This window comes from Lithobates pipiens, unplaced genomic scaffold (genome assembly GCF_037356315.1).
Source record: "Lithobates pipiens isolate NorthernLeopardFrog02 unplaced genomic scaffold, aLitPip1_a1.2 Scaffold_3, whole genome shotgun sequence".
Classification (NCBI taxonomy): Eukaryota; Metazoa; Chordata; class Amphibia; order Anura; family Ranidae; genus Lithobates; species Lithobates pipiens.
In genome coordinates this window covers 3,390,632-3,401,711 of record NW_027507790.1, presented here as the reverse complement: position 1 = coordinate 3,401,711, position 11,080 = coordinate 3,390,632, and positions in this window count along the sequence as shown.

Here is an 11,080-nt window from a genome sequence, read left to right as displayed (position 1 = left end):
TTTTGAATTTGCCGCAAATCTGCCCGAGATATGAAATTGGCGATGTGTGAATGACTTGCATTTGAAATGGCATTCATTTAAATGACACCTCAAATTGCGGTGCGAGTCTGCCACGACAAATCGCGCAGCATTCACGGCAACCAGCATTGCGGGAAGCATGTCGCTCAAAAAAAGTTCAGGAGCTACTTTTGGGTGACATGCTTCCCGTGATTGCAGCACAATTTATAGCGTGACAATTGCGGCAGACCCACACCCAATACAAAAGGCAACAGTTTCTTAAAGGCTATTAACTCTTTGGATCTGAGGTATAATTCCTCTGGTTAAGCCCCCTTTCACACTTATACGACTTGTCCCACGATTTTGGACTGTAAAAATCACATAAGTCATTCTCCATGATCTTGAATGACTACCATTCATATTGGCACGACTTTAAGTTGTGCCGACTTCAAAGCAGTTCCTGCACTACTTTTTTTCTGAAGTCGGATCAAAGTCGAATTCCGTATTGACTGATCCGACTTTGGCATCCGACTTGTGCATAAAGGGGAACTCCACACCTATTTCTTTTTTTCTTTTTTTTAAGAAAAAAAAAACGGCACGGGTTCCTCCTTCATGAGCATACCGGACCCTTCGGTCTGGTATGGATTTTAAGGGGAACCCCACGCGCTGAAAAAACGGCGTGCCCCCCCCCCCCCCAAATCCATACCAGACCCTTATCCAAGCACCAGCCTGGCCAGTCAGGAAAGGGGGTGGGGAAGAGCGAGCGACCCCTGTACCATGGGGGGTGACTGCTTTGGGGCAGTGGGGGTGGAAGTCCGGGTAATAGGGGGAATCAGCACCGCACGCAGCGATTAGGTTGTGCCCAGGCACACCCCCCAGATACACTTTAAGTTGGCATAGAGCACATGTTGCCTTCTCCAGAAATATGGTCCAGCATCACCATTTCCACATCAAAAAATGGAATAGCATCTTTGCCTTCATCCTAGGCAATAGAGATAACCCCAGGAGTGTTCAGATGCTATTCTAAACGTAGATATTTGCCAGCATACCAAGGATCAGCACAAAATGGTGTCCAAACGGGTAGTTTATTGCATGATCACAATACAAGAAAGGTGCAACTTTTTCGGGGTCAAGCAGGTCCCCTTCATCAGGCATGTGATGTTGTTGCTGCAGCACCCAAACCTTGAGAGCTTATACTAGGAATGTGTGCGATGGGAATATGAAGTATTATTTCAGACACTAGTCTAAACCCACCTAAGCTATCCTGCCAGGAAGCTGTCAAGGCACACCGCTAATCATAGGCAGCTGAAGCTTTTCCTGCCTCGCAGCCTCACCTATACAAGGGGTGGGGAACGTCTCAGCCACCTATGATTGGCAGTTTGCAGTGACAGTACCCTGGCGGGATAGCTCTGGTAGGTTTGGACTAGTATCTGAACAAACCTGAGCTCATCCCTTCTAGGCAATTGTAGCTAAAGTAAAATTAAACCTCTGCCAATTGTCCCACTGTTTAGAAGTAAATTGAAAGATAATGCCCTATTGGCTTTCTGATAAGGCTGCAGGATCAGAAGTAAACATTTGAAAGGCATCATGTGACAAAGCGCCATTGGAATTGAGCCAAGGGTAGAAAGCAAAAGAGCTGGGATAAGAACGAGGCGAGAAAAACAGGTTTGTGGAGGAGAGAAATAAGGCAGAAGACCCTAGACAGCAGGTGCAAGAAAGCATACAGGGAGCAGATTATGGCTGGGAGGGAAGAGGCAGCAGGTGTGGACTGTCGGTGAGAAGGGATGGAGAAAACCTGGAGTTGGACATGCAAATCAGACAAACAAAACTTATGAATGAACTGCTGTTACTTCTCGTGGGCAGGAGCAACAGCGTCCTTTCACAACTTGTGTGAAAATAAGGTGCAGCTTTCTGAACCAGCCTGTGTCCTGCAGGAAGCACGACTTAAAGGCTAAGTTCAACTTTAAAAAAATAAAATAATAAATGCACTTTTTTGCAGGTAAAAAAATGTGCATTTGTTTATTTTTTACAGAAGCCTGCAAAGCATTTCGCTCACAATCGGTGGATCATGTTAGGGATTTTAATATAATCCTTTATAGATTTTTTTTATTAATTTTAAATATATGTGACTTTTATCTGCGCCCTAGATTCCTCCATCTTTCTGCATTGCATGGCGCACGGACCTGGAAGCGAGTCTTGAAGCGCAGGGATGGCCATATTTTATGACTCCAAGGCATGGTTAATAACGATGCACATCCTTTTCCCTACGTCCATTGAAATTCATTGGAAGCACTGAACACGGTCTGTTCCTGGAGGACATGTGATGTCTGAATGATGATGATGATGATGATGATGATGATACACCACATTGAGCGCATTCGAGATTTATTCATTTTTGTCAGCGCGTTTTCTTCCCATTTGCGCATCTGCTAGGGTTAAAACCTGTATAAAATAGCAGGATGTTCCCACAACTGTATAGATTAACAGTTGAGGGTTCACTGAGTGTGCCAGAAGAGGAGTAGGGCCAAGTAGAGCAAGAATGAGGTCACAATTGTGTCAACCCAGCCAAGCCAGAGTTGTTCAGGGAGTACAGGACAGAGCCAAACAGAAGGGAAACTGGAAAATTGTATACTTACCTTTCCGTAATTTTCCTTTTCTGTCGCATCTTCATGGCAGCATACACTCTGGTTGTGACTCCGCCTCCACAACCTGATAGGACAGTGATGGCGAACCTTGGCACCCCAGATGTTTTGGAACTACATTTCCCATGATGCTCATGCACTCTGCAGTGTAGTTCAGCATCATGGGAAATGTAGTTCCAAAACATCTGGGGTGCCAAGGTTCGCCATCACTGTGATAGGACCACATAGCTATCAGATGACGAGACGGCCCCCGACCCAGTTTTATCCATATATATGAATCACCTTCAACAGGTGGGTCGTTGTATGCTACCGTGAAGATGCGACAGGAATGGAAAATTACGGAAAGGTAAGTATACAATTTTCCGTTTTCCTGTTGCATCATGGCAGCATACACTCTGGGGAGTAACTCACAGACTGGGTGGGAATGCAAGAAAAAAAAAATTATTAACGAGAAACAGAGGAGTTGGCCTGGATGACGGCCCTTCCAAAGTCTACTGTTGAAAGTCGTGCAGAATCCACCTTATAATGCGATATAAAGGTGTTTCTGGAAGACCAGGTGGCTGCTTTACAGATAGTCTCTGCCGAGACCCTACAATAGGCCGCCCAAGAAGTTTCCACTGCCCTGGTGGAATGTGCCTTTAAGCCCTCTGGAATTTGTAGTTCACTCAGTGAGTAGGCCTTTTTGATAGACTTTACCAGCCATGAGGCGATGGTGCGAGCCGATGCCGTCTGACCTTTCCTACAGCCATATGGAACAATTAAGAGGTTTTCTGATCTCCTGTTTGACTCAGTTGCTGAAAGATACTTTAGAATGTTGCCCCTGACATCCAGAGGATAATGATCACCTTGATCTGTGACAAAGGCTGGAAGCTTGATCTCCTGATTAAAGTGGAAGGAGGAGGACACCTTGGGTAGAAAACAGTCCGAAGGCCTTAGAACTATTCTGTCTGGATAGACGACCAGGTATGGTTGTTTGGCCATCAAGGCTTGCATCGCCAAGACTCTCTTTGCTGAAGTTATAGCAATCAGGAATGAAACCTTGAGCGTCAGATCCCAAAGGGAGATGTTGTCAAGCGGAGAGAACGGTTCCTTAGACAAGACTTCCAAGACAACTGAGAAGTCCCATACCGGGAATGAAGGTTTCCTAGGTGGCCTTAGTTTAAGGCAGGCCCTCTGAAACTGGATGACTAAAGGATCAAGTGCCAAGTGTCAAAGCGGATAAGTCTGATACTTGGACTTTCAGGGTACTGGAACGAAGCCCATTCTCTAGGCCTGACTGCAGGTTTTACAGAATTTGATAGGCTGCCAGAGAAGATATGTCCCAACCTTGTCATTGAGAAAGGGTGGTAAGGGGGGGCGTGACCGGATGTCAGGGTGAGAGGTTGCGGCGGGCTCAGACCTACCGCTCGCTCCAGAGACTAATGCTGCCGAGGTAGTGCGGAGGAGGAGGAGGGAAGGAGAAGCCGAGCGTTGAGGTGCCGAAACGAGGGGACGCTGCGAAGCTGTGACGCTACCAAAGCAAGAGCAACGGTACAATCGGTTGACCGAACGGCGCAACAGTGGAGGTATGTGGAGGCCGCCACAGGAAGCTCTCCCATAGAGGAACATCGATCCCCACGTAAGAAACCCTGTGAGAGAGGGAATCAAAGCGAAGGGAGGGATTGAGCGTTACCCCCCCCCCCCCCCCCCGGTGGAAGAGACGTTAGATCCGAAGGTATGACCAGGAAAAGGGGGGTGGAGGAGGCGGCCACACATAATGGATCACAAACATTACGCAGCTCTAAAGATAAGGCTGGTCACTCGTCCGGGCTGACAGGCGTTGCTGCTGCTGCCGCCGCTTCTATACTTGAGCGATATGCCCATACGCCAAATCAGATACCAAACCAAACACCCAAAAAGAACGTGCAAGTTGGAGAGGGGCGGCCACAGAGTACTGCAGCCGTGCAAGCGGTCGGAAGGAAGAGCCAGGGCTTGACGACCGAAATAGAGCCGACAAGTTCAAATAAAGCAATATGTGTAGCAGTCCGGTCGGACACTACGGGTGTAATGGGTGGAATATCGGAAGCACAAGCGTCCGTGAGCAATACCTCCATAGAGAGGGGGACTGTACGGGACACTGAGATAGGTACAGAAGGAGAAATTTGGGCAAAAGGTAAAGAACCATCATTAAAAGAAATTCTATCTGCGGTGAATACATGTAAATTATCATTGGATGATGTATCAGATCAATTAAAGCAGATAAGAGAAGATGGGTTAAATCTTAAAAATGAAGTACAGAAAACTGCGGCTCGTATATCAGATATGGAGGAGAGAGTCAGTCAGGTGGAGGATGATGTGCTCCCGCTGAAACAGGAGATGCAAATGATGAAGGGTAAGTTAAATCTGTGTATGGCTAAAATGGACAATATGGAAAATATTATACGCAGGAAAAATATCAGAGTTTTAGGTCTACCGGAGAAAAGCGAAGGCAATGATCTTGTTGAATTTATGGAAATATGGATAAAGGATAAAGTAGGGAGTGAGAAGCTATCAAGAGTTTTTACAATTGAAAGGGCGTATAGAATTCCGTTTAGGATGGTGGAAGGAAGAAGTCATCCTAGACCCATAATCATCCAATTGCTGTCCTATAGAGATAAAGTTGCTATCCTTCAAAGAGCAAGAGAACTGTGTAATCTTGAATATAATGGGATAAAGATTTCATTGTATCCGGATTTTTCCCCAGAGCTGCAAGGACAGAGAGCCAAGTTCATAGAGTGCAAAAAGAAATTGCAGAGTCTTAAAGTGAACTATGCATTACTTTATCCGGCAAAATTGAGGGTATCAGCATTTGGGGAAAATATATTTTTTAATAGTCCAGAAGAAGTTAAATTGTGGTTGGAGGAAAATAAATGTCAGCTGCAACAGAGGGGAATGTCCTAATATGAAAACAGAAAGAAAATGGACGTTTTTTTTTTTGACTAAGAGGAAATGCCCCCATATTGCTCTGTTAGTCTCCTTCCCTTTCTCCTTCCCCCCTTCCCCCCTTTTTTTTTTTTTTCCTCGGTAGCAATGTGGACTATTTTTTGTTATAGAAATAAGAGTAATGGGAGTGGGTTGGTAGGGCGAGTAGGTGGGGAGGATATATCACCCTGGGAGGTAAAAACGGTCATGTTGGAAGCCCCTTAGAAGGGCCCCAAGTGGGGCATGGGAGGGTTGGGGGGGGGGAAAGAAAAAAGGGATGGGGAGTGTGAATGGATGAATGTTAGCGAGAGAAAGGAGGTTGAAAGGATAGGGAAGGATATAGGTAGGCAGGGTAAAGGATTGTTAATTGCACAAAAAATATTTAAGTATAAAGTTGATGTGTGGAATTGCATTAAATATGGTGGTCAGCGAAAAAGGGCACAAGAAAATGAAATTAAGTGAGGCACAAGGAAATAAATTGTCTAATTTATATAAAATGTGTGAAAAATGTGTATAGGAAATATGGTAAATTTGAGATACAAAATATGTGTGGGATTAAAATTTTGGAGCACATGGAAAAAAGTAAGGGGGAGATCACGAGGGAAAACACAGAGAATGCACGTAGAATGGAGAATAAAAGTATGATATTTTGATTTAGGTTTTAAATATGGGAGTAAGCAGTAAGGTAGGGAATTTCACTAAAAAGGTTAAAATATGTTCTTGGAATGTACGGGGGGTGAAGGAACAGTTGAAGAGACGTGCGTTATTTTCCATGGGGAATATGGGTAATTATGGGATGCTCTGTTTGCAGGAGACCCATCTGGACCGAGATACAATCAGTGTGTTAAGACACAAGAAATATAGGATACAATATCATTCTACATATACCTCCTATTCAAGGGGAGTGAGTGTCTTGATAGATCCTGGGTCGGGTCTAACCTGCAGGCAGAGCATCATAGATGTCAAAGGGAGATATGTGTTCCTTTTTTGTGGTATAGAAGATAGAGTATGTGTGATCGCAACTGTGTATATCCCACCGCCATTTAATGCAGAAATATTATATGAACTGCTGAAGTTTATAAAGGATAAGCCTGGAATCCCAGTCATAATAGCAGGGGACTTTAATATGATAATGGATCAAAAAATAGATAGGTTCCCACAGAAGGTTGGTAGTAGGGAGGGACCTAATGGGTTGTTATTTCAATTCTGTGAAGAAACAGGTTTTGTGGATATATGGAGAAGGTGGAACCCCTTAAGAAAACAGTATTCTTGTCACTCTAAGACGTACTCCACCTTGTCCAGGATCGACATGGTGCTGTGCAATGAAGAGGCGCTGGGGATGGTGGAGAAGGTGGAGTACGAGCCAAGGGGAATTTCGGACCATTCACCGGTAATGTTTTTAATGACAATAGGGAGAGGATGTAGTAGAAGGGAATGGAAGATAAATCCATTTTGGTTAGAACTAATGGATAATATGGAGGGGGTAAAAGAAAATCTAAAAGAATTTTTGAGCATAAATGAGGGATCTACGTCCCTGGGAATAATGTGGGATACCTTGAAAGCCTTCTTAAGGGGGGAACTAATAAAAAAGATATCGCAGATTAAGAAGAATGGGCTAGTAAAGGAAATAGAAGTAAAAGAAAGGGTAAGGAGGTCAGAAGAGAGGTATATAAGGGCCCCTTCAGAAGAAAGCTCTAAGGAATGGGAGAAGAATCAGGAAGAATATAAAAGACTTATATGGGAGAAAGAGGAGAAGAAAAGGCAGTTCCAGAGGCAGTCCTTCTTTGGCGAAGGGGAACAAGTGGGGAGGGTATTGTCATTAATTGCTAAATCAAATAGTTCGTCCCCAATAATACCCGGGATATTGGACAGGGAGGGAGGTATGAGGAAGTCAACACCTGAAATAGTGGAAGAGTTTAGAAAATATTATGAGGAACTATATAAAGTTTCAAATTCCGAAGTAGAGGGGGAGATGCAGGAATTTTTTGGGAAAATAACATTACCCAGGCTGTCGGAGGAAGATAGGGAGGGCTTGGAAGCACCATTGACCCTGGAGGAGCTGCAAAAAGTAACAGCAGAAACGATAAATCAGAAAGCCCCAGGTCCGGATGGACTGCCGATAGAGATTTATAAAAAATTCGGGGAGATACTTTTACCGGCTCTCCTACAGGTGCTCAACGGGGCTTTTGAAGTGGGGCAGTTGCCGCGATCAATGATGGAGGCCACAGTGGTGGTCCTGGCAAAAGAAGGGAAAAACCAATTGGAGACCGCATCATATAGACCTATATCGTTACTGTGTTCAGATGTGAAAATCTTGGCAAAAGTACTTGCATCAAGGGTAAAAAATATAATATCAAAATTAATACATCAGGACCAAACTGGGTTTATACCAGGGCGGTCCACAAATATGAATGTGAGACGTGCCTATTTAAACATTCAGATTCCTTCAGAAAACAAAGGGAATAGAGCAGTTATGTCCTTAGATGCGAAAAAAGCCTTCGATAGTGTGGAGTGGCATTATTTGAGGAGGGTGTTAGCGGAATTTCAATTTGGTCCGAGATTTATGCAATGGATAAGAGTACTGTATACAGGTCCAAGGGCGAAAGTGAGAATAAATGGGGAATGTTCAGAGGGGTTCCATTTGGAGAGGGGGACAAGACAAGCCCTTTGTCGCCCCTGCTTTTCGCCCTCTCGATGGAGCCTCTAGCTATAGCCTTGAGAGAGGCGCAGGACATCCGGGGATTTACACGTTACTGTGTTCAGATGTGAAAATCTTGGCAAAAGTACTTGCATCAAGGGTAAAAAATATAATATCAAAATTAATACATCAGGACCAAACTGGGTTTATACCAGGGCGGTCCACAAATATGAATGTGAGACGTGCCTATTTAAACATTCAGATTCCTTCAGAAAACAAAGGGAATAGAGCAGTTATGTCCTTAGATGCGAAAAAAGCCTTTGATAGTGTGGAGTGGCATTATTTGAGGAGGGTGTTAGCGGAATTTCAATTTGGTCCGAGATTTATGCAATGGATAAGAGTACTGTATACAGGTCCAAGGGCGAAAGTGAGAATAAATGGGGAATGTTCAGAGGGGTTCCATTTGGAGAGGGGGACAAGACAAGCCCTTTGTCGCCCCTGCTTTTCGCCCTCTCGATGGAGCCTCTAGCTATAGCCTTGAGAGAGGCGCAGGACATCCGGGGATTTAAAAGAGGGAATGAAGAGGAAAAGGTTGCTTTGTATGCAGACAATGTACTGTTGTTTTTAGGGGACACGGGGCCCTCATTGGTGGCGGCAATGACTCTGATAAAAGAATTCGGGTATTTTTCTGGACTCGAAATTAATTGGGAAAAATCTGCTCTCCTACCAGTGGACCCCCTCGATACTCCATTACCAGTACAGGTATCCCAAATAGAAATAGTTAAACAAATGAAGTACTTGGGAGTGAATATGACGTCAGACCCAAGGCAGTATATAGCAGGGAATCTAGTTCCACTTATGTCAAAATTAAAGCATAAAATCAGAATATGGAAGAACCTCCCCCTGTCAGTAGCCGGTAGGTGCAATTTAATTAAGATGGTGTGGATGCCTCAAATATTATATGTTATACAAAATTCACCGGTTTGGATTCCAAAATATTGGTATAAAAAAATGGAAAGTTTGTTTAGAGAGGTGATATGGAAGAACGGAGTGGCAAGAATTAGTTTACAAGTGCTACAGAGACCAAGGGAAATGGGTGGGATGGCACTACCTAATATGAGATACTATTTTCTGGCTGCCCAATTACAGTATATGAGGGGAGGTAACCTAGCAGTAGTGACAGGAAAGGGGGGTGGTCCCCTGGGGAGGGATACCCCACATAATACGGTCGCGGAAGCAGTGGAAGCCGACTCATTTAGGACCAGTTGCCCCACAGTCCAACTGATGGTAAAGTGTTGGGAGGAGGTAAAAGTAATATTGGGGTATAGAGGATATGCAGAATTCTCACCAATATGGGAAAATAAAAACTTAGAGGAAATTAAGAAAATGGGGAGATTAGTAGAATGGGATCGGAGGGGCGTCCACTTCTTAGCGCAACTATATAGGGACGGGAGACTGAAAACATTTCAGGAACTAAGGGATGAATATGGGTTACCGGCTTATTACCTCCTTAATTATATACAAATTAAACATGCGTTAGAGGCACAATTTAGAGACAGGAAGTTGGAATGGAGTAAGATGCCTGTACTCAGGAGAATTATAAGTTGTAATATATCGAAAGGAGTTATCTCTGAGATCTATAGGTATCTAAAGGGAATAGATCAAGAAGGGGTAATAGAGGAGAAAAAAAAGGTAAAATGGGAAAGAGAGGTGGGCCCAATATCGGCAGAACAGTGGGAAAAGGTTCTGGCATTGGGGGCGAAAGTTTCCTTATCTCCATCACATATTATATCTCAAATGTATTTAATCCATAGGGTATACTATACTCCTCTTAAACTGTTTAGATTCGGGAGTAGACAGGACGCAGAATGCCAAAGGTGTGGAGACCGAAGAGGAGATCTAATACATATGATTTGGCGATGCCCAAGATTATATAGATATTGGGTAGGAATAATAGGGAAAATTAATAAAGTGTTTGGGTTATCACTGGAAGTAGAAGCTAAAATCTGTATAATGGGATTGATAGAAGAAGAGGAGGCACGAGGGGATATCCACACAGCTGTTATTAGATGCCTTTTTCAGGGGAGGAAACTAATTGCGTTTAAATGGCAGAGGAGGGAAGCGCCTACAGTAAAGGAATGGATGGAAAGGGTGAAAGATAATATAAAAAAGGAGGAATATATATATAGGAAAAGAGGCAATTATGGGAAGTTTGTTAAAATATGGGGAAAGTGGGGTGAGCAATGAGAAAGGGTGAGTAAGGTGTAAGAGTGATGGATGAAGGAGGGAATGAATGAGTGGTGGGGAGGGGGGTGGGGGAAGGGATTGAGTAATTTGTTTAAGTTTGATGTTATTTAAAAAAAATTGTTATAATTGTGAATTGAATATTATCGGTGGAGGGAATGGGAGGGGGAGAGGGCTGATAGGGGGAGGGGGGATGGGAGGGGGGATAAGGGAAATTTGTTTGTAAGGGGAATTATTGTATGTGATTATTTTGTGGCAATATTTGTGAATTTGAATATAAAGCAAATAAAATAAAAATTTTAAAGATTAAAAAAAAAGAGAAAGGGTGGTAAACTTCTCCCAGATCCTTCGGTAGGTGTTGTTGGTAGTCTGCTTCCTAGCCTGAAGCAATGTCTCCACTACCCTCTGAGAACAGCCCTGTTCTAGATGCCTAATCCTCTCAGCCTCCAGGCCATCAGATGTAGTCTCTCCGGGTTCGGATGTAGAAGCTGGCCCTGAAAGAGCAGGTCTGCTCACAGCGGGAGAGGAAGCGCCACCGTGTTCAACTGAAGGAGAGTAGTGAACCATGGCCTCCTCGGCCAAAAGGGGATCACCGGCACTACTAATGCTGCCGACCTCT